This window comes from Schistocerca americana, chromosome 4 (genome assembly GCF_021461395.2).
Source record: "Schistocerca americana isolate TAMUIC-IGC-003095 chromosome 4, iqSchAmer2.1, whole genome shotgun sequence".
NCBI classification, from domain to species: domain Eukaryota; kingdom Metazoa; phylum Arthropoda; class Insecta; order Orthoptera; family Acrididae; genus Schistocerca; species Schistocerca americana.
The window spans coordinates 141,471,825-141,497,226 of record NC_060122.1 but is presented as its reverse complement, the minus strand read 5'-3'; the positions used below and the strand labels follow the sequence as shown (position 1 = coordinate 141,497,226).

Sequence of the window (25,402 nt, the reverse complement as noted above, 5' to 3'; positions counted from 1 at the left end):
GGCTGCTGTAAATAATTCTTTCCACATAAATCTATACTTTCACCTTTACTTATAAGAATATATAAGACATCACATAAGTTATTATCTCAGCCATACCAATCTTTCAATAAATAATATTCTTTCCACTACCTTTATTCTGTATTCCATGAGTACATGTGATATAGCGTTCAAATCAAGTTTCTCTCCTCTCAACATATTCTCAATTACTCATAACATTCTCACCTATCCATTATTCATTCTTCACAAAATAACATATACTTATTCCTCAGCATTATATATATATTTTCCTCTTATTCATCATCATTTACTTTTTTACTTCAATAATAATAATAATAATAATAATAATAATACCCTTTTCTCATCTTATATGCCATTTACCTCTTTCCATATTACTATTTATCCTCTTATTAAACTACAATTACATTCACTCATCTCATTCAGTCACTCACATCACTCGTATCAACATTAGTATTATCACATGCCTCCTAAAGAAAATAATTCTGTTCAGTTCTCTGACTCCTCTAATGTGTATATGCCACCTCTAATGTGTATATGCCTCAATAGCAACTCCTCTTATAACCAAATATCTTATTAGCTATTGGATGGTTCACATTGCTTTCTAGACTTACCTGCATTCATTAGATTTTAAGTATCTGTATAACTTAAATGTTGGCTCATCATAACTGTATATCATATTAATTATCTTCTCCTCATTAGCTAACATTTCACTGTATGTATTTTTTCAAATGTCTGTGTGGATGTAGACCTCTGGGTTTATGTGTTAATGGATATTCTAATGAATAACAGCCAGGGTGTGGAATATTTGCAATTCGGTATGGTCCAGAGTATAAGATCTGCCATTTCCTGTTTACATGTTTCAGTTTTGTGGGTTTAGGATGTGTTCTTAGTAAAACTAACTCATCAACTTGAAATGTTTGTGCTTTCCTGACACCTCTGTCATATTTCTGCTTTCTTTCCTTAGCTTTGTCACATAATGTTGTGTAAGCTTGTCTTACCTTTTCTTCTAAACTAACATGATTTGTTGTTGCTGTAAATTTAGGTAGAGGGTCTGTCCATTGATTTCTTTCTGTTTTATCCATAATTAATTCAGTTGGTGTGTATCCAGTAGAAATGTGAGTTAAATTGTTCACTATTTGTTCAAATGGTGCTAGGTATTCTACCCATTTTGTGTGCTTCTCTGGTGTGTGTGTTCTCATAAACTGTCCAAATTCTCGAAATGTTCTTTCTACTGGGTTTCCTGCTGCGTGAAATCTTGAAATTAAAATATGTTTAACATTCTGTTCTTCAATAAAAGTCTTCCATTTTAAACTGGTAAAATATGCTGCATTATCCGTGATCATAACTTCAGGTTTTCCTATTCTTACAAAATAATCTGTCAATAAACGTCTGGTAATAGCAGTGGTAGAAACTGAACGTAAAGCATATAATTTTAAATACTTTGTGAAAACATCTAACACAGCAAGGATGTATTTCATTCCTCCACGTGCTTGTGGATAGGGTCCTGCAATATCTAAAGGAATTAGCTGTAATGGCCTCTTAGGTATGATTGGGTGCAATTCATTCATGCTTGTGCGATTAGAATATTTGGCTTTCTGACATATGATGCATTTCCTAATATTACTCAATACTCTTCGCCTTAAATTTGAAAATAGCAATATTGTATAATCTTATCTGTACATTTGGTTACACCATAGTGTCCCCAAGTTCTGTGTGTAAATAAAATAAAATCATTAACATGAGCTTAAGGTAAGCAAACACACCAATGCTGTGATTCAGGGTTTCGTCGGTGAAATAATACTTCTTTGTGTAATGTGTAATATTTTTCAAGATGTGGGTCTGTTCCTGCACGTAATTTATTCTTTATCTGGATCCACCTGGGATCATTGTCCTGCAATATGGCTAACTTCCTGCACATGTTTTTGTAGTAAGGTGCAAATGTACCATCATACATGAGTAAAATTTTGAAATCTGATGTTTGTTCTGTCACAACTGAAAATTCTTGTAGGCCTTGTGGCAAACGAGATAGAGCATCGGCTATAATATTGGATTCTCCTTTTATATATATATAATATCAAAATCATATTCTTGTAGTGATGCACACCAGCGTGCAAGACGTGAATGTAATAACTTGCATGATAGCAGGAAAGAAAGAGCTTGATGATCAGTATAAAGCTTAGTACGTTTTCCCCATAGAAAGTAGCGAAACTTGCGAAATGCCCATACTATGGCAAGTGTTTCGCGCTCGGTCACTGAATATGACTTTTCGCATTCAGTGAGCGTGCGGCTAGCAAAACTGATAGGTTTGATGACTGTTTGTTCATCTTCTACATGAATTTGGAATAAAAATGCTCCGAGCCCATGGGAACTTGCATCTGTTACTAGGCAAAAGTCTGACGTCATGTCAGGATGACAAAACAACGGTGCATTAACTAAAGCATTCTTAATCGCTTCAAAATCTGTCTGACAGAACTCTGTCCATTTCCAAATATTATTTCTTTTGAGTAAAGATAGAAGATGTGGACTGTTAAGAAGGTGGTAGGGTACAAATTTCCTGAAGAATGAAGATAGACCAAGAAAAGCTTTGAGTTGTTTACGATTCTGTGGGGATGGAAAATTCTTTATTGTATCAATTTTTCTTGAGTCTGGATAAATGCCTTCAGTTGATATGATGTGACCAAGGAATTTGATTTCTCTCCACCCTAATTTCGTCTTTGATAAATTGATAGTGACACCTGCGTCAGAAAACTTAGTCAGAAGTTGCTTCGAAAGATTTACATGTTCTTCCCAAGTAGTGGTGGCAATGACAATGTCGTCAACATAAACTGTGATTTGCGATAACAATTGTGGTCCAAGAACAGCATCTAAGGCTTCAATAAATACTCCAGCACTCACTCGTAGACCAAAGGGTAGAACACAAAATTGATAACTACGTCCCTCACATAGAAATGCAGTGTATTTACGACTGTTTTTATGGAGGTTCACCTGCCAAAATTATGAGCGGAGGTCGATTTTGGTTAAATACTGTACATTATGAAATTTTAAAAGTTGTTCTTCCAAATTAATAGGTCGTGTGTTGATTGGGATTATAACTTTGTTAATTTCTCGTGCGTCCAGCACTAACCTTACACTACCATCCTCTTTATTAACTGCTAGTATCGGACTGCAATATGGTGAATGTGACCTTTCAATGATACCCCAAGCTTGCATTTTTTCAATCTCTTTCAAAACTGCGGGTTTCTTTGACCAAGGAATATTATAATATGTTCTACAGTATGCTTTTTGTGGTTTAACATCCATCTCATAAGTATTCCCTCTAATAATCCCAGGTTTCTCCACAAATACCTCAGCAAATTGCTGCAAAACTTCAAGTAATTCAAGTTTTTGTTCCTTTGTCAGATATTCAGATTCTGTGCATTTCTCATATAAATCATTAGGTTTAATTCCCTGAGATACAGCTTCATTAAAAGTTAAATCACATATGTTTGTTGCTGGTGGATACACAAAATGTAACTGTTCAAATTTACCTTGTTTACTGTTTAAGTTTTTACCCTGTGTTAACTCTATTGTCAGTTGTTGTTGGTTTATGGTTAAATGACATTTCCCTTTTCCTAAATCTATGATTGCTTGATATTCATTCAAAAAGTCAATTCCTAATATGCAATGCATAACTAATTTGTCTACTACCAGAAAACTGTAATTGAGTGGTATATTTGAAAGTGTGAAGTTAATTAGCACTTGAAATTTCACGTTCTTTGATATGTTACCGGTGGCACTTATAATGTGACAATTCTGTACTGGCAATGTTTGTATGTTCATTATTTGTTTGAGTTCATTATATAAGGACATTGAAATGACACTTGCTGCTGCTCCTGTATCTAACATTACCTCCACTTCATAACTACCAATCATAACTCGTGTTATAGCCTGAATAATCTTCTTTGTTTTACTGGTATTATTAAAATCTACATCCTGATACAATTCTTTTTCTATATTCTTACTGTCATCATATCGGAGAAAACAAATCGTCGGTTCCGTTGCGCTCTGCTCCCTATCGACCGTAACTCGAGCGCTTAGCTCAGTCGTCGTTCGTTTTCCGGCAAATTCGGTTGTTGCTGCTGGTTGGGTTCATTTCCCAACTCAATAATATTTACATTTCTGTCGCGCGTCACCCAAGTATCAGCTGTTTGTTTGTTGACATTACCTCGCGTCGCATTGGGAGTTCCGTTAGGTAGGAATTGAGGGTTGCTGTATTGCATGTGTCGTGGCGGTGGTCCATTGTGATTTCCCCATACATTATTTCGCCCATGACTGTAACTGGTATTGCCATTACTGTTATTCCATGCAACACGTGTTTGGATGTTGTTTCTCTGAAAATATCCTGGATGGTACCTGTTATCCTCTCTTCTTTGATCTCTATGATTTCGGTTCCTTCTTCTGTTGTTGTTATTTTGCATATAACTGTTATTGTTCTGATTGTAATTACTGTTCGGATAACCATTATAGTAATAATTACTGTTTCCTTGCCAATGCTGCGAGTTGTTTCTCCTAATATTGTATGGATTTGTCCCAGTGTAGTGCGAATTGTTTCTTTGAGAGTTTTGTAGTAGTGTCGGAGGCGGATTCCAATAGCCTCTGTCATTTCTGTTGTGCGTACGCGAATTGCTTGGATGGATCGGATACAATTGATTGCAATTCCTGATCTCATCTCTGTAAACAACATTTATCTCATCAACATAACTGAAAAAATTCTTTATGTTGTCCTCGGACACTCCTATTAATTTATCACGGTAAGGAAATGGTAAGTGGCTTTTAAGTGTTCTAATTACGTCTGGTAAATCTGCTGGTTTTGTCCCATATAATGTTTTGTCTAGGTAGCGTTCAAAGTATTGACGTAAAGTCTCTTTCTTCGGGTTGTAAATTTCTGGATTGTATACTTCTCGTTTTAAACTTTGCTGTTGTGTGATCGACCAGAATTCCTCAAGAAATGCTTGTTCAAACTGTTCAAATGTTAAACATCGTTTTTTCATTGCTGCTCCTCACTTAGCTGCTCTTCCACCTAACAAATTTGTAACATATCGAATTTTATCGGCTTCTAACCAATGTCTCGGGAAAATACCATCAAAAGAGCGGATGAAAACAATCGGATGCACTTTGTCTTTCTCATCACATGAAAATGTCTGAAAGTATCCATGTCGTACTAATGTTTCATCAGCTACTCCCGATGGTATTATGGGTCCTGCATTTTGTGTCAAACTGTGCATAGTATGTGGTGATGTCTGATAGTAATTTTGATCTTGTGGTAGCATTGAAAATGGTTCATTGGGATTTGTATCACTCATTGGTAATTCTATTTTCTGCTGTGTGCTGGGTCTAGCATTATTCGGATTCTCATTTGTGTTTTGGTTGCCTATTATGGGTTTTGGTATCACTGACAAACTTGGTATTACATTTTCTTTAAGTCTACGTACCTCTTTCTGAATATTATCTGTTTCTGCCTTTACTTGTTCCTTTGTCTTATCTAAAATGATCTGTGTCATTGTCTCAAACTTCTCATCTAAATAATCATCACATAATTTGCATTCATGTACAAGTTTCTCTGCTAGAGTTGTGTCATTCTTTAAAGATGCTACATCTGCTTTGTCTTCAAGTTTTTCTAACTTTTCCTGTAAGAATTTCTGCTCCAATGTTACATCATTTAATCCGTCTGAGAGGTCTGTAATCGTCAGGTCTAAGTGTTCTTGGTTTGTTTTTACGGAATTGTGTGACTGTCGTAATTCGTCAGCTTGGGTACTGGTTTTCTGTTATTCAAAAACTACTGTTAACAATTTCTCATTACATCGTTTTAAGTCAGTTTTTGTCTCGTCACTGAATTCCACAAATACCTTTTCTTGTCTCGTAACCTTGTCTGATAAGTCAGTAAATTTCCTTCCAATACTACTGGTGGTTTCTGTCAAGTCGGCAATTTGTCTCGATTGTTTTTCAAAATTTTGTTTTATGTCCCGTGTCAGTTCATCGAATTTAGTGTCAAATTTCCCAATGTCACGTTTTAAATTGTCGTCTAAAGCGTCAAATCTTTTGTCTAAAGTGTCAAATTTTCTGTTTTGGTCACCAAGTAACTTCAGAATCTGGTTGAGCATGTCAGAGTCCTGTGTCTTAGTTTCGTCATTTTTCGTGTCTGATTGATGTCTGGTTTTGAAGTTGACGTTGTCAATGTCACTTTTTGTCGCGTAGTACTCACTTTCCATTCGCCTGTATATCTGTTAAAATATAGGGGTTGTTGTCTTAATCGATCCGGTAAAATTATGTCTTGAACATCCTCACAATTAAGTTCAATTTTCATTTGACTGTCGGACATGTTTTGCAATGTGTCACTTTCACTAAGCTCGTCCGCGGAAACAATTTCTACGCGTCTAGCGTCCATCTTGCGATTTTCGTAATTGCAAATAAAATTTTCCAATGGTAAAAAAAATTTTTTTTAAATATGATATGTTGAAATCTGAAATTTCTCTTATGGAAATGGATATTTCTATATGATTTCTAATTAGAAATTGAATTATTAAACTGGTACTGAAATTTCCCTCTCACAAATAAATGACTGTGAATATGCTCTTCACTTATCATTTGCAATAATAGTAGTAAATCAATTTTAACTACAATTTGAAAAAATAATTTCGAAATAAATGGATCGGAATAAAGGAAGTACAGATGGCTGCTTGAAACTGGAAAAAATGTAGATTTCTGTACTCACAATTCTTTTTTTCAGTCTTATGTTGCAAATGTAGCGTCAGATATACAGTTTTGAATCCAAAATTTTTCTTTCGCGTCCGTGCAAATTATTTTATGGAACGTTATCCTTTTCCGTTTTTTTTAACAAATTAATTTCCTCAGCATGAAAATGAAAATTAACACGAATTAATAACAGGGAAAACAATATTGTTGTAAATTTCATGCACGTAACATTACAATTGAAATGAATGAGACTTAGTCCAAATTCATTTTCTGATGCTATTAAGTGATTAACATTAGATAAAATGTCCAAAATTCATAATTATTGCACTTGTATCAAATCCGAAGATTGCAAGTCCTGTCACCATGACGCCAATTGTAGTGTTCCCTTCTCCTCGGGGTTCTGCCGTGAAAAATATAAAATAAAAAATCTGATTGGGTTTGGAATCTTGGTGGTTTCAGTTACGGATAAGGCGGACTTCGTATTATTGATTGAGATCGTGCTGTAATTTGACCGTGCATGGCAGGCCGGGTCGGCAACACTACAAAAAACGACTGTACGGAAATAGCATCAGAAACTAATTGAAACTTACCTTATAATCTTGTTAGATACGCATTATTAATTACAATGTAGTCTTCATGGCTGTCCTCGTAATTTCTCTTGTAGGACGACCCGTTTTTCACTTTTCTCCGTCTGTTGAAAACTTCTTCAAGTTGCCACTGTCATGATCAGTTTACAAATTTGATGATAACCACCTCGAATCACTATTGAAACAACCTCGCTTTGTAATGTAATTTTAATTTCCACCCAAAAGCACATTCAACACATCGCCGAAAAATACACGTCTTTCGTATGAAGACAAGAGAGAGAGTGTCATCAATTATTTGTTAAAAACAAAAACCTACGCAAAACTAAAAAGACGAACAAAATTATTTATAAAAATCGGTCGCTGGCGCAGCGCTCTTCTGCGTGCGCGATCGTAAATTATATCTTTGTATTGGCGGAGGCGCGGAAGTCAAAAGTACCATTACAACGTCGCAGCTTGTCCAGTGACAATCAGTAACGGTTGCGGTTAATTGTGGAGCCAGGTTCCAAAAAGTCTATGAAAATGACACCACACTGATCCAAGAAGAAGGAGGCCATCACCTTTCGGCCTGCTGTTCGTGAAAGTCTTGGTTTGTTCTTCCGACGGGAATCCGGATGACGCCACTCCATGGATTGGGTTTTGCTCTCAGGTTCGGACAAAAACAACCATGTTCCATCCTGGGTAACGACGCCTTCAAAACACTGTTTCTACTCTTCAGTAAAGGTCTTCATCAGACCCACGCACACATTCTTCCTCATCGTTTTCATTTCTCTTCTCAATAATCTAAGCGCCCAAAGTGCACGGATTTTTCTGTACCCTAGTGACTGTACCAGTGATACCACACTACCCAATGACAAACGAGTCATTTCAGCAAGCTGTCGTGTCGTCACACATCTGTATTTTGGATGATTTGATCAGTGGTCTCCTTATTCACATCACTCAGTGCCGTCGATGGTCTACCGCATCGTGGATCCAGTAGAGAGAGATCACCTTCTTTAAACCTCTACAGTCACCGCTTGATACTGCTACGATCCACTTTGTCCTCCCCATAAACAGGGAGCAACTTCTTGTGAATCGATGTGGCAGAGTCACCGCCGGTCTTGAAGAGGAACTCCACCACCGACCGTTGTAGCAACCTGACATCTACTTCACGCTCCATTATGGCTCACCTGTAAACAAAAGAAAATACTTTTATATACCACCTTATAGATAAATGTTCCAAACACGTTCATAAAAAATTTCATTCTCCTCCTGCAAAAAATAAAAATATTAGAGACAACTGTGCAAAACTTTTTGAACGGCCTTTGTAATACCCAGCTATGTAATCGTAACTGTAACCAAAAGTTTCTTTAAAGGTTAACGTGTAAGAATAATTTTGCAGATGGAATATAAGCAAAGAAACGCAATGAAGATAGCACAAAACGTGCTGAATCATGTCTCCGTGAAAAAGTTAAAAGGATGTCTTGCATAAGGCTTAATTTCTCTCCAGTTTTCTTAGCAAGCACGGAAATAACAACTGCAACATTCACAAGATGATTATTGTGCTTTGCTTCGGCGAGAATCGCGCCTTAATGTGGTGAAACCGGGATACAGGGTGACAATTATTGAACTACATGAAAAAAAAGATAAATTAGTTACAAACTACAACGTGCACATACTTCATTCAAATGTAAACGTCGCTACATATGTTCAGATTTAGGTTATGACATGATCGATATGGCTGCCACTATTGACTATGAAGTGGCGCAGACGAACAGCGAGATTCTGCATGACCCGCTGAAGTGTTGGAACATCGATGTTGTCGATGACCTCCCGAATGGTTATTTTCAGTTTAGGAATGGTTTGTCGTTACTGCTGTATACCTTGTCTTTAATATAGCCCCACAAAAAGGAGTCGTATGTGTTCAGATTCGGAGAATATGGCAGCCGATCGAGGCCCATGTCAGTGACCTCTGGGCACCTCAGAGCCAGCATGCGGTCTACCAAGTGCTCCTCCAGGACATCAAACACTCTCCTGCTTCGATGGTGTCGAGCTCCGTCTTGCATGAACGACTTCCTGTCGAAATCAGGGCAGTCTGTCCATAAATTTTGACAACAACCTGGTGTTCAAATGGCTTTGAGCTCTATGGGACTTAACATGTGTGGTCATCAGTCCCCTAGAACTTAGAACTACTTAAACCTAATTAACCTAAGGACAGCACACAACACCCAGTCATCACGAGACAGAGAAAATCCCTGACCCCGCCGGGGATCGAACCCTGGAACCCGGGCGTGGGAAGCGAGAACGCTACCGCACGACCACGAGCTGCGGACAACCTGGTGTTATATTTAAGTTAAATTGAACAGTGGAGATCGTAATAATATTTGTTTACTAACCGTTTTCGGCTTATGTACAAGACATCTTGAGAATTTTGGCCCTGCAAGGGTAGGAACAACAAATTTACAAACTATACTAATACATATGGCCTTAAAATAAGATGCAGAAAAGATGTAGTAAAAATTACAGACAGTATTAATATGTATGGCGTTAAAATGGAGAAAGGTTATAGCGTTTAGCCGTATTGCTGGTGCTGGCGGCTCCTCGGATTTCCCGTCATACCACGGTCGTACATCGACTGAGGGCTGTGGAGCCACGGGCTAAATAGTGTGCAATTCGCGCGCCGACTATGGCTTGCGTCACCAGCAGCCAATGGCAAACGCTTCACAAGAGCTGTATGTAATTTGCACAGTAAGGGCGCGTAGCACACATACGAGTGCATAACATGTTAAAACATTATCAAGCATAAGGCACATAGTCATTTAAATTAAAATAAAATAAACGAACTTACAAAACAAGAGGAGAAGCAGTGTAATCTATTGACACTGGTGGGAAAAACAAACATTTCGGCCTCCTCTAGCAACACGGTGTTGGCTCTTCTGCCAACACTTCTGGGATATCATACACGTGTATACTATAAAAGGACGCCGTCGGCATGGTAACGTAACGGCCGAAGTGGCAGTCAAAGTTACTTATTAATGTTTTTGGGATAAACTAATAAACAAGAGAGTCGTAACTATATGCACACAGATTATTATATAAAGAGATAATGAGAGGTAAAAATACATTAAACGACACAACCATTAAAATATATACACGCCGTGCAAATTTACTAGACAGTTCCATTTGGTAGGAAATAAAATGACTCCGTTGCCTAGACAACGTGAAGGTTAAGATGGCCACCATGATTGTGGTGTCACCGCCAGACACCACACTTGCTAGGTGGTAGCCTTTAAATCGGCCGCGGTCCGCTAGTATACGTCGGACCCGCGTGTCGCCACTGTCAGTGATTGCAGACCGAGCGCCACCACACGGCAGGTCTAGAGAGACTTCCTAGCACTCGCCCCAGTTGTACAGCAGACTTTGCTAGCGATGCTACACTGACACATACGCTCTCATTTGCCGAGACGGTAGTTAGCTTAGCCTTCAGCTACGTCATTTGCTACGACCTAGCAAGGCGCCATTACCAGTTAAGATTGTAATAATGTCTAAACAAGAGCGATGTTCTCCAATTGTGGGTTAAAGTTAAGTATTCCAAGAACTACGTTCTTTTCTTTATAGGATAATTACTTTACCTTGTTCCAGACCTCACGCCAATCTACGTGAGCTTAAAAGCGTGCATTTCGGCCTCCTCTAGCAACACGGTGTTGGCTCTTCTGCCAACACTTCAATGATATCATACACGTGTGTACTATAAAAGGACGCCGTCGGCATGGTAACGTAACGGCCGAAGTGGCAGTCAAAGTTACTTAGTATCTTCCAACGTCATTAGTGAGACCAAATATGGCACCTTGACAACAGCAGCTGCCCTCGTGGTTGATAGGTGACCAAATATGGTCTCAATAATGGTGCTCGAAAGTTCAATTGCTTCAAATGGCTCTGACTTAACATCAGAGTTCATCAATCCCCTAGATTTAGAACTACTTAAACCTAACTATCCTAAGGACATCACACACGTCCATGCCCGAGGTACGATTCGTACCTGCGGCCCTAGTAGCAGTGTGGTTCAGGACTGAAGCGCCTACAACCGCTCGGCCACAACAGCCGGCTGCTGGAAAGTACTAAGTAACTTTCCTACAGCGTTTATTTGTGAGTCGTCGGCAAAAACGTCTTTGATGATATCGACCTGAATCGATAGTTTGATTGTAGTCGGCGTCCCCAGGCGTACTTCTTTGGTTTCTCAAGTGACACTTCGCCGTTGCGTTACCATGACAACGGCGTCCTTTTTCAGTACATACTTCTGTATCACGGAGGCCATCTTAACCTTCACGTTGTCTAGGCAACGGCGTCATTTTAAAATCCTACCAGGGTAAATAAACATGGCTTGAATATATTTTAATGGCTGTATCTTTTAATGTCTTTTTACATCTCATTACCTCTCTATGTAATATCTATGTGCATGTAATTACCACTCTCTTGTTTATTCATTTATCGACAAAATATTAGTAAGAATGATGTGTTTGTCTTTGACGCCAGTGTCAATAGATTACAGTGCTCCTTCTCTTCTTTTGTAAGATTGTTTATTTTATTTTAACATAAATGACTACTTGCCTCATGGTTGACAATGTTTTAAATGCTCACATGTGTATGAATTCCTAAGGGACCAAACTGCTGAGGTCATCGGTCCCTAGACTTACACACTACTTAAACTAACTTATGCTAAGAACGACACCTACACCCATGCCCGAGGGATGGCTCGAACCTCCAGCGGGAGGGACCTCGAAATCTGTGACATGGCGCCTCTAACCTCGCGGCGACTCCTCGCGGCGATAATTTTTTAACATCTTACGTACTAGCACGTGGGCTACGTGAACTTACTGCGCAAATTGCATACAGCTCTCGTGAAGCGTTTGGCATTGGCTGGTGATGACGCAAGCCATAGTCGGCGATCGTTGTATCACGAGAAATCCGAGGAGCCGCCATCACAAGCCACAGGGGTAAACGTTATAACCTTTCTCTAGTTTTTTAACGCCATACACATTAACACTGTCTGTAACTTTTACTACAGCTTTTCTGTATCTTATTTTAAGGCCATGTGTACACTTCTAGCCATTAAAATTGCTACAACACGAGGATGACGTACTACAGACGCGAAATTTAACCGACAGTAAGAAGATGCAGTGATATGCAAATGATTAGCTTTTCAGAGCATTCACACAAGGTTGGCGCCGGTGGCGACACCAACAACGTGCTGACATGAGGAAAGTTTCCAACCGATTTCTCATACACAAACAGCAGTTGACCGGCGTTGCCTGGTGAAACGTTGTTGTGATGCCTCGTGTAAGGAGGAGAAATGTGTACCATAACGTTTCCGACTTTGATAAAGGTCGGATTGTAGACTATCGCGATTGCGGTTTATCGTATCGCGACATTGCTGGTCGCGTTGGTCGAGATCCAATGACTTTTAGCAGAGTATGGAATCGGTAGGTTCAGGATGGTAGCACGGAACGCCGTGATGGATCCCAACGGCCTCGTATCACTAGCAGTCGAGATGACAGGCATCTTATCCGCATGCCTGTAACGGATCGTGCAGCCACGTCTCGATCCCCGAGTCAACAGATGGGGACGTTTGCAAGACAACAACCATCTGTACGAACAGTTGGACGACGTTTGCAGCAGCAGCTCGGAGACCACGGCTGCGGTTACCCTTGACGCTGCATCACAGACATGAGCGCCTGCGATGGTATACTCAACGATGAACCTGGGTGCACGAATGGCAAAACGTCATTATTTCGGATGAATCCAGGGTCTGTTTATAGCATCATGATGGTCGCATCCGTGTTTGGCGACATTGCGGTGAACGCACATTGGAAGCGTGTATTCGTCATCGCCATACTGACGTATCACCCGGCTTAATGGTATGGGGTGCCTTCGGTTACACGTGTAGGTCACCTCTTGTTTGCATTGACGGCACTTTGAACAGCGGACGTTACATTTCAGATGTGTTACTACCCGTGGCTCTATCCTTCATTCGATCCCTGCGAAACTATACATTTCAGCAGGACCGCATGTTGCAGGTCCTGTACGGTCCTTTCTGGATACAGAAAATGTTCGACTGCTGCCCTGGCCAGCACATTCTCCAGATCTCTCACCAATTGAAAACGTCTGGTGAATGGTGGCCGAGCAACTGGCTCGTCACAATACGCCAGTCACTACTCTTGATAAACTGTGGTATCGTGTTGAAGCTGCATGGGCAGCTGTACATCTACACGCCATCCAAGCTCTGTTTGAATGAAGGCGCAGGCGTATCAAGGCCGTTATTACGGCCAGGAGTGGTTGTTCTGGGTACTGATTTCTCAGGATCTATGCACCCAAATTGCGTGAAAATGTAATCACATGTCAGTTCTAGTAAAATATATTTGTCCAATGAATACCCGTTTATCATCTGCATTTCGTCTTGGTGTAGCAATTTTAATGGCCAGTAGTGTATTAGTACAGTTTGCAACTTTGCTGTTCCTACCATTGCAGTACCAAAAATTCTGAAGATGGCTTGTACATAACCCGAAGTCGGTTAACAAACGAATATTATTCCGATCTCGACTGTTCATGTTCACTTTAAAAAAAGAAACGGTCACTTTGGATAATGGAGATGGATATCATGTTCCAAAAACTTCATATTCCGTTCGATAGTCACCGTGCCATCAAGGAATATCGCACTGATTATTCAGTGACTGGACACTGCACACCACACAGTCACCCACTGATGGTGAGGAGACTTCTCGATCGCGAAATGCGGACTCTCAGTCCCCGAAATGCGCCAATTTCGCTTATTGGCGGACCCATCCATATGAAAATGGGCTTCGTCGCTAAACCAAACCATATTAATTTCCATCATGCCTCGCGGCCAACTGTAAAGTTGAGTATTGCTCATCAGTGTAGGATCCATACCAGGTCGGGTTGACAGAGGAGATAGAAAAGATCCAAAGAAGAGCGGCGCTTTTCGTCACAGAGTTATTTGATAAGCGTGATAGCGTTACGGAGATGTTAAGCAAACTCAAGTGGCAGAGTCTGCAAGAGAGGCGCTCTGCCTCGCGGTGTAGCTTCCTGTCCAGGTTTCTTGCGGGTGCGTTCCTGGATGAGGTATCATATATGTTGCTTCCCCCTAGTTACACCTTCCGAGGAGATCACGAATGTAAAATTAGAGACACTCGAGCGCGCACGGAGGATTTCCGGCAGTCGTTCTTCCCGCGAACCATAAGCGACTGGAACAGGAAAGGGAGGTAATGACAGTGGCACGTAAAGTGCCCTCCGTCACACACCGTTGGGTGGCTTGCGGAATATAAATGTAGATGTAGATGTAGGCCCCAACGCAAACCGTTCAGAAGTTACAACGATTTTATTTCATACAATTCAATAATTGTCACCCTGCGGTTTGCCGCGCTACTGTGCCACGCCCGCCTCGCCGCCCTCGGTGGCGCCACTGCAGCGCCTTGCTCGGGCCACGCGCCGCTGTCCGCTCCACACCGCTGCCGCCGCCGGCTGTGCTCCAGACGGAGCGCTGCGCCCGAGACGCGCCCTAATCCTGCGACCGGGCGGAGCGCACATCCCAGACGAGGACACGAGCGCCAGCCAGCAAGGCGCTATAAATTCGTCGCGCGCGTTTATTAAATCTCCCGGTGCACGGGTCCGGGACTCGTAAATTATGTATGCATGATCGTTAGGCGGAGGGTTATGAGCGAATTTACTGCATCTCTGGTGCTGCAATTACGTTCCGCCCCCACCGCCCCCGTGTCTCGCGGTAACCATCCCCAGACGGCGCGGGCGCTTCGTACCGTTTATGCCCGCCCCCCTTACGTTGCCTCTCCCCGAACCACCAGCAGTAAAGCTCGCTGCGCTGCTGGAACACGGCTGCCCGCTCCACCGACACAGGATACAGTCTCCAACTCCTTCCAACCTCTTTTCACATCCCTCATCTTTCCTTCAACATTTACGCCCCTCTCGTTCTTTTCTTATGCTCGTGTCACCAAGGCGTCATTGTTACCACATTCCACTATATCGTTTCCGAGCCTCAAGATACACCCCTTTCAGGATTAGATAATTGCCTCAGGGGAATTTCTAATTCTAGGTCGCATTTTATACCCGTTTAGGTTTCTCAGTAGAGTGACTCTGCAGTGACACTTCCTGTGCCGTTAATAGCGTTGGACAAGGACACATTTCGAACCATTTCGAGTGTAGGCACCTCCCCTTGGCGGCATCGTAAACAGGTGGATTTGTCTGAGGTGAAGTGAGGATATCAAAGCAACATCAGTCAAATCTACAACTGTGTCAAACTGAGTGGCAAACGGTACAGCCCACAGCTAAAGCCCCTGAATCGTCGACGCAGAAAGGTTCACCCGTAGCTGTTCTCTGGTTTCGAGTCTGACGACAAATTACCAGCGTCGTTAAGTGAATAACAAATACGTGATCTACATGTTATGTACTTAAAACCATACCTACATCTACACCTACATGGTTGCTCCACAACTCATAGTTAAGTGCCCGGGAAAGGCGTCTCGAACCACTCCACATTCTAAGAGGTCAACCGAAAAAAAATGGCTCTGAGCACTATGGGACTTAGCATCTGAGGTCATTAGTTCCCTAGACGTTAGAACTACTTAAACCTAAATAACCTAAGGACATAACACACATCCATGCCCGAGGTAGGATTCCAACCTGCGACCGTAGCAATCGCGGTCAACCGAAAAACGAAGGCTTATATCTTTCCGTTTGAGGTCTCCGTTATCATCCGGAAACACCATGCTGTAGTACTGCAGAACATACAGAATCTTTTGCCGTAAAATCCCGTTTTGAGTGTAAAATTTGTTCTGTGTTGTTCCAATTTCACATAAGTAAACTATCTAAATTTTACAATGAAATGCCTGTCTGCATACAGGCGTTGATATAAGTCAACGGGGCCAGTTGAAAATTTGTGCCCCGACCGGGATCTCCTGATTACATGCCAGACGCTCTATCCATCTGAGCCACAGAGAACGCAGATATTCCCAACTTACTGTCCCGCACTATATTCATAGTGCCCCAGTCCATTATACTCGTTACTCACGGCTTTTTGCCGATTTCCGAAAGAGTTCGGGCACTGTTTGTGCATCCGCACAGAAGAAGATGGTCAAATGGCCGGCGAGCCTTATATACACGCCCATCAGGATCGTCGTATTGTTAGGGCAGCAGTGGCAGATCGTAGAGCTACTACAGCACAGATAAGACGGCGTGTGAGCCCAGCCCAGAAGGGTCAACACGAACTGTTGCGAACCGTTTATTAGCAGCAGGACTACGGGCACACACAGCTCTAGCCTGTCTTCCATTCACACCAGAGCATATATATATATATATATATATATATATATATATATATATATATATATATATATATTCGTATGTGTTACATATCCTGCTGCAGCGTTCAAGCTGCCTCATTCTACTTTTCTCAGCATCTTTAAAAATTTTGGCCTGCAAACATACTCGTTCTTTTTTATGCTGAAAAAGAAATAGATAGTGGCAGTGGAAAGGAGTTGCAAAAGTAATAAATACTGGAAGATAGTAGACAGTGATTGTGTTATAGACAGAGCAAAGGAGGCGATGGATGTATGAGAGAAAGAGGACAAAATGGGAGTAGAAGATAGCTGACAGCGACAAAAAATTACTTGGAAAAAAGTGAAGGAGACAGTGCCAGGTACTGTGGGTGGGGGTCGGACGGGGGTGGGAAATAAAGAGTAAAGAGAATGTAGAAGTGGATGAGAGCCAGGGATAATGAGTAAGAGAGTATATGACAATGACAACGAGGCAGAGAGATAGTGAGAAGAGACAGCAGGTGTAGGTAGGAAGAAATGAGATATTAGCAGCAAGAGATAGCAAGTGGGAGGGAGTGACAATGAGAGGAGACAGTAGTAGTAGGACAGAACGGAGGGGACTGCGGATGTGACACAGGACACAGAGACACACAAAGAGATAATGACTGTGAGTTGACTGAATGAGTGAGTGAGAAACGGCAGCTGACAGTGAATGGGTATGGGCGACATACAACAAAGGAGTGTAAGTGAGTTACAGTAAGGGGAGCCTGTGGGAGTTTGAAGTGAGTTGCGTGTCAAAATAAGCGTGATTATATTCCAATGCAAAAATTTTTCAAAATGGTTCAAATGGCTCTGAGCACTATGGGACTCAACTGCTGAGGTCATTAGTCCCCTAGAATTTAGAACTAGTTAAAACCAACTAACCTAAGGACATCACAAACATCCATGCCCGAGGCAGGATTCGAACCTGCGACCGTAGCGGTCGTGCGGTTCCAGACTGCAGCGCCTTTAACCGCACGGCCACTTCGGCCGGCCAAAAATTTATGAGAAAATAATTAAAGGTGTTGATAAAGGCAGAATGAGGCAGTTGGTAGCCCGCTTTTGTGTCAGAGTCTTTTAAATAAACTAGAACATATTCACATTGTTAGTGCTTCGATAGGAACATTATTCCTCTCACCGTACTTTGTTTGTAATATTGTAAAATTAAACTGTTAATTTTAATCCCAGAAGACGCGGTATCAACCTCAAAGATTTCCGATCAATACTATGAGATTTAAGAAGATATCTAACGACTCACTAAAGGGGGAAAAAAGAAAGTGTGACGAATCTTACATATATCTCAGATTTGTTGATTCTAACGGCTCGAATCTCTGCATGTTACGTAAGCTACTTCGGAGTAGTTTACATGGTATCTACCAAGATGCGCTGACATTTAGAAGCTGCACACCCTGACTGCAAAGGCAAGAATGAAGCAGTTTCTGTACCTAAGATAAAGAAATCAAAAAACAATTAAGTATGCGAACCATTGTCAACGAAAAAGCCATGGGCCAATCGTATTTTGTCAGCTGTTTCAGTGCACAAGAGGGCGAAATGCACACTACTGCTGAAAATTTAACAAAATCTTGTGTGCTAGACATATCACGATGTATGTTCGACGAAAAATGTACAAAGAATCTTTCTACAGTTCCGCTTTCGAATAACACTGTTTTGCTTCAAATTAACGATCTCGGAGGCTATATCAAACAAGAACTAGCTGGTCGCCTACAACACAACAAATTCTTCTAGCAAATGGATGAGTCGGCTGATGGTACTGACCGGGCCACCTTGCTGATAATTCATTCACTCGAAGGACACTTCCTTATGTGCCAATCGCTTCTAACCAACACCACTGGAAAAGAAATTTAACACTATTAACATTTTTTTCTAAATACATCATCTAGATTGGTACGACTGTATCGATATTTGTGTGCTTGAGGCCAAGGAAATGACTGGTAAAACAGCAGGAGCGAGATCACTAGTAAAAAGTAAAAAACCAAACTTAAGTTCAAGCAATTGTATCCCGCACAGACAAGCACTCACAGTAAAGAAGATGCCTCTAAATCTAAAATCATCAATTACATTAAATCACCTCCTCTCCAGTGTCAGTTTTTTCGATATAGTGTGAAGATTATGAGAACAGACATAAAACACTACTGCTCAACCCCGAGATTAGGTCGTTTGCGGGATGTGACCTGGTGGTTCAGACTAGCTTTTTTGGCAAATATATTTGGAAAAGTTAATGAATTAACTCTATATTTACAAGGAAAAGAGACAACGATTTTCAATACTAATAACAAAATAATCGCCTTTAAAATTTTGATTTTTTTAGACTGTATTAGCAAGACAGAACAAGAAAGCTTTTTTACACTGAAAGTGTTCGTTGGCGAGACAGAAGAACTATCAAATGAAATATTTGAGGAATTGGTCCAACGTCTCCATGACATGCACGCATCTTTTGAGTTACATTTTCCCGAAGAGCAGAATACGAGCCTGAAAAGGAGTTCGTGGGTTCAGAACCCTTTTGTACCGAATTTGCGGAAGTCATAAAATGTCAAATGAACCCTATGAATTCATTTTAGAAATGACACCGATATTCATTTTAGAAATGACACCGGTTTGGAACATGGAATCATGGATCAAGAAAACTTCAGTTTGAACATTTTTGGCGCAGAGTTCGTGAAGAAATCCACAGCTTGCCACACAACCTCTGGCTGATCTTCTCCTGATGCAAACAACGTACTTGCGTGAAACGGGATTCTCAGCATGAACGGCTACAAAGACAAAGTACAGCAGTAGACTGGATGCTGAATCTGACTTGCGTCTGCGGCTCTTTTCTGTCAAGCCTGACATTAAACAGTTGTTCAAAAATAGAAAACTTCACACGTCTCATTAAATGGAAAAATGGGACAATTGCAGTTTCATGACAAGAGTCGTTCTTAGTTACGCTTCATCATATATGGTTGATTTGGTATTAACAATACTATACGTTTTGCTGTTAGTCAAATGTCCAAATTAAAAACAAATTATATATGTTTCTTATTTTGCTCTACACTACAACATACTCAAAGTAGATCAAGATGGAAGTGTATGTCGTAAGCCTTGGGTAGGTTTACATGTAGGTGTGTCAGAATATCAGCAGGTCTGGCTTTTAAATTAGCAAACACACAAATCCAATGATTCGGCAACCGCCTCATCTTGTCGCCGTATCAATTCGCTGGGTGCTAGCATCGTTGGTTCAGCGTCTTTCATCGGCATGACAAGAGCAGAAAAAAATGGTTCAAATGGCTCTAAGCACTGTGGGACTTAACATCTGAGGTCATCAGTCCCCTAGACTTAGAACTGCCTAAACCTAACTAACCTAAGGACATCACACACATCCATGGCCAACGCAGGATTCGAACCTGCGACCGTAGCAGCTGCGCGGTTCCGGACTGAAGCGCCTAGAACCTCTCGGCCCCACAGCGAACGGTCCGAAACCTCAGATCCAATAAATGTATTATTAGTATCTCTGTTTCCTAAAGGGAAATTAAGTTGCATTCAGCTGCTGAAACAGGCGAAATACCCTCAGACTTCAAGAAGAATATAATAATTCCAATCCCAAAGAAAGCAGGTGTTGACAGATGTGAAAATTACCGAACTATCAGCTTAATAAGTCACAGCTGCAAAATACTAACACGAATTCTTTACAGACGAATGGAAAAACTAGTAGAAGCCAACCTCGGGGAAGATCAGTTTGGATTCCGTAGAAACACTGGAACACGTGAGGCAATACTGACCTTACGACTTATCTTAGAAGAAAGATTAAGGAAAGGCAAACCTACGTTTCTAGCATTTGTAGACTTAGAGAAAGCTTTTGACAATGTTGACTGGAATACTCTCTTTCAAATTCTAAAGGTGGCAGGGGTAAAATACAGGGAGCGAAAGGCTATTTACAATTTGTACAGAAAGCAGATGGCAGTTATAAGAGTCGAGGGACATGAAAGGGAAGCAGTGGTTGGGAAGGGAGTAAGACAGGGTTGTAGCCTCTCCCCGATGTTGTTCAATCCGTATATTGAGCAAGCAGTAAAGGAAACAAAAGAAAAATTCGGAGTAGGTATTAAAATTCATGGAGAAGAAATAAAAACTTTGAGGTTCGCCGATGACATTGTAATTCTGTCAGAGACAGCAAAGGACTTGGAAGAGCAGTTGAATGGAATGGACAGTGTCTTGAAAGGAGGATATAAGATGAACATCAACAAAAGCAAAACAAGGATAATGGAATGTAGTCTAATTAAGTCGGGTGATGCTGAGGGAATTAGATTAGGAAATGAGGCACTTAAAGTAGTAAAGGAGTTTTGCTATTTGGGGAGCAAAATAACTGATGATGGTCGAAGTAGAGAGGATATAAAATGTAGGCTGGCAATGGCAAGGAAAGCGTTTCTGAAGAAGAGAAATTTGTTAACATCCAGTATTGATTTAAATGTCAGGAAGTCATTTCTGAAAGTATTCGTATGGAGTGTAGCCATGTATGGAAGTGAAACATGGACGATAAATAGTTTGGACAAGAAGAGAATAGAAGCTTTCGAAATGTGGTGCTACAGAAGAATGCTGAAGATTAGATGGGTAGATCACATAACTAATGAGGAAGTATTGAATAGGATTGGGGAGAAGAGAAGTTTGTGGCACAACTTGACCAGAAGAAGCGATCGGTTGGTAGGACATGTTCTGAGGCATCAAGGGATCACCAATTTAGTATTGGAGGGCAGCGTGGAGGGTAAAAATCGTAGAGGGAGACCAAGAGATAAATACACTAAGCAGATTCAGAAGGATGTAGGTTGCAGTAGGTACTGGGAGATGAAAAAGCTTGCACAGGATAGAGTAGCATGGAGAGCTGCATCAAACCAGTCTCAGGACTGAAGACCACAACAACAACAACAGCTGCTGAAATTTCCTGCAGCCCCAAACATGTGTTGTCTCGTACCAAATATCTCTCTACAGAACTTAGCTTACCGTCACCATGGGCGGATGGAGTGAGACACATTAACTTTAGTGACCGAAGTTGATTCGGATACGGTGGTCAAATGTATCCCTTCCATACTGTAAGGTAATTGAATCGCGTAGCAGGACTGCGTAGTTTTCACATCTACATCTACAACTGTACCCCACAAACCACCGTACAGAGCATGGCGGAGGATATCTTGTGCCCTTGCCTTTCCTGTTCCACTGGCAAATGGAGCGATGGGAAACTTACTGTCTACATGCTTCCCTATGAGCTCGCAATTCTCTTACCTTGTTTGACCGGTTCTTAGCGGCAAGCCTCTGGATTGCTGGGTTTAATCTATTATTCCTTGGACTTTCTGCAGACAGTATTGATGTAATTATTGTTCACAGACAACTCTACACACTTGGCATGACATGCACGCAAGGCTTGCGCCATTTGATGAGAGCAAAGTACGTTTACTTTTCCAAGTGCCTCCAAATCCTCCTTTCCAAAGCAAGGCGTGGACATTTTTTCGTCCGTGGAGACCTTTCGGTTTACAACGTCATACTAGGCAGATATTATTTTTAATTTGGTGTATGGTGCCGTAAATGTGTTTGCATATGTTACGGCGTGAAGTCAAGCACCGGACCGCCAGTCGGGAACGAGAGACCAGGGAGGGCTGTTGAAGAAGATGTCAGCCAACTGCACGCTGACCGACCCCTTCCAAGACGACAACGCGGCAACAGCGCCCTCTATGCGAAGAGAATATAAGAGGCGCGCCCGACTGGAAGCAGCCCAGTTTAAGAATAGCTTCAAGACTAGTCATTTCGCTTGTACGATGTAGCATTGTCTATACTGTCGAAACTTGCGTACTGTTTATGTCGCCCTTTGCTTACGACACAACTATGTATTTTTCAGAGTTAAGAATTGTCAGTCACGTTTTTGCTATAAGACTCATTAATACGATTTGTTTGAACTGTTGTCTAATGATCCGAGAAAACAGGTTTCCTAGACCCCCTTTTTGACGACTAGGCACGATACAACAGCATACACTATGTGATCAAAAGTATCCGGACACGCACAAAAATATACGCATCAGGTGCATTGTGCTGCCACCTACTGCTACGTACTCCATATTAGCGACCTCAATAATCAGACATCTTGAGAGAGCAGAATGGAGCGCTCCGCGAAACTCACGGACTTCGAATGTGGTCAGATGAAGGATGTCACTTGTGTCATACATCTGTACGCGCGATTTCCGTCCCTAGGTCCACTGTATCCGATGTGATAGTGAAGTGGAAAAGTGAAGGGCCACTTACAGCTCAAAAGCGTACAGGCCGACCTCGTCTGTTGACTGACAGACACCGCCGACAGTTGAAGAGGGTCGTAATGTGTAATAAGCAGACATCTGTCCAGACCATCAAACAGAAATTACAAACTGCATCAGAATACGCTGCAAACACTACGACAGTTAGGCGGGGGGTGAGAAAACTTCGATTTCGTGGTCGAGCGGCTGATCATAAGCCACACTTCGCGCCGATAAATACCAAACGACGCCTCGCTTGATGTAAGGAGCATAAGCACTAGGCGATTGAACAGTGGAAAAACTTGTGTGGAGTGACGAATGATGGTACACAGTGTGGCGATCGGATGGCATGGTGTGGGTATGGCGAATGCCCAGTGAACGTCATCAGCGTGTATAATGCCAACAGTAAACTTCGTAGGCGGCATGGTCGTGTTTTTCATGGAGGGGTCTTGCACCCCTTGTTTTTTTTGCGTGGCACTATCACAGCACAGGCCTACATTGATGTTTTAAGTACCTACTTGCTTCCCACAGTTGAAGAGCAGTACGAGGATGACTATTCCATCTTTCAACACAATTGAGCACCTGTTCGTAATGCACGGCGTGTGGCGGAGTAGTTACAAGACAATAACATCCCTGTAATGGACTGGCCTGCACAGAGTCCTGACCTGAATCCTATAGAACACCTTTGGGATGTTTTGGAACGCCGACTTGATCCCAGCCTCACCGACCGACATCGATACCTCTCCTCATGCAGCTCTCCGTGAAGAATGGGCTGTCATTCCCCAAGAAACCTTCTAGCACCAGACTGAACATATGCCTGCGAGAGTGGAACCTGTCATCAAGACTAAGGGTGGGCCAACATCATATTGAATTCCAGCATTAATGACAGAGGGCACCACGAACTTATTTTCAGCCCGGTGTCCGGATTCTTTTGATCACATAGTGTAGATGACAATAAATATTGTTAAGTTGCTGTAGAATGGCTTTAATATAGCTCATTTCTATGTAGTAATTTTGGATGTATTCGAGTTGACCGTTGATGCGTTTATGCGTTCAATGTCGAATGTAGTCGTCTTGCTCGTAGGGGCTAAGCTGTTGAATAGAATTTTTGTGAATGTTGAAGGAATTGACTGCAGTATTTTATGGTGCATTGTTCCTGGAAATTTTCGAAAGCCAAACCTCCATCAATTCGGGTTATTATTATAGTTGGAATGTGACATTAAAGATAACCTCTGCATACGAACCAATTCGCTGCAGTGATAATCTTGTGCGCTGTACTCTTGTGGACTGGTAGCTTTGCTGCGATGTGATACGTTTTGCTGAGGGCGTAACTGTTAATCAATAGAGCGCTCTGGTTTAATGTCCTGTTTTCATGCCCGTGGAATGTAGTTTTGAATATACTACGTTTATGGTCCGTGTTCATTTATCATGGACTGGATATTAAATTCGTTTTTAACTGGTTCGTATTGTCTCTTGTTTATAGCCATCTAATTTTCATGTCAGCATTTTGGTGTCCTGCGAGTAAAACGTTCAATCTGTATCCACTGAGCTTCAGACCAGAAGCAGTGATGAAAGCATGGGTTGTCTTTTACGCTGTTTCAGTTTCAGATTTTGCGTTAACTACTACGCAGACGTCATCAGCGTAAGCATGACACACAGTTTTTGTAACGAATATCTGTACATTTTGCACGCTTTGATGAAGATAGAACAGTAATGGTTCCCTGGCGATTGCGTATAGTGTAATAGAAAGGGGGCAATTCTGTCTCACAGCTTGTTTAATCGGGACGGGTGAACTTTGCTGGCCATGAATTTTTATTCCATTGTAAGCTCCAACAATACATTTAACCATCAGCAGTAGAAAATGACCAATGAACCCCATTCTTCACGTTACGGTTGGTAGAATTTGGCTGTTTATGCAGTCAAATTCATTTTCAAAGTCGAAAGATATCAGAGCAACACTGATTTACATAACCACAATAAATGTACAGTACCCCTGAATTCACATAAGGTAGTTGTCATAGATCTTCTTGGCACAGCACTCATTTCATAACGTCCAGTTACTTCAGTAAGTATTAACTTCATTCTACACAGTGTATCAAAAAGAGTCATCCGATTTCACACTACTACATTTCTGAAATTAATAAAGATGTGCAATGAATTTTGTTTTTTGATGAACGGGAAACTCAAAAAGTTTTATTTTTCATACCTTTTCTTAGATATTCAGTATGCCCTCCTTGAGATGCACCGCATATTTCACTGCGGTATTCAAATTGTTCCCACACTGCAGCGACTATGTCTTGAGTTACAGCTTCCACAGCTGCTGTTACGCGATGTCGTAGTTCATTCATTGTTGTTGCTAACGAAGGCACATAAACAGAGTCTTTTATAAACCCCCACAAGAAATAATCACATACAGTCAGGTCCGATGACCTTGGAGGCCAAT

The 25,402-nt window shown here is 41.4% G+C and overlaps 1 protein-coding gene across 1 annotated transcript in view; it reads left to right on the top strand.

The window, feature by feature from the left end:
* LOC124613308 overlaps positions 1 to 25,402 on the top strand; it is a 369,764-nt gene that overhangs the window by 265,273 nt on the left and 79,089 nt on the right. The window lies entirely within an intron of this gene.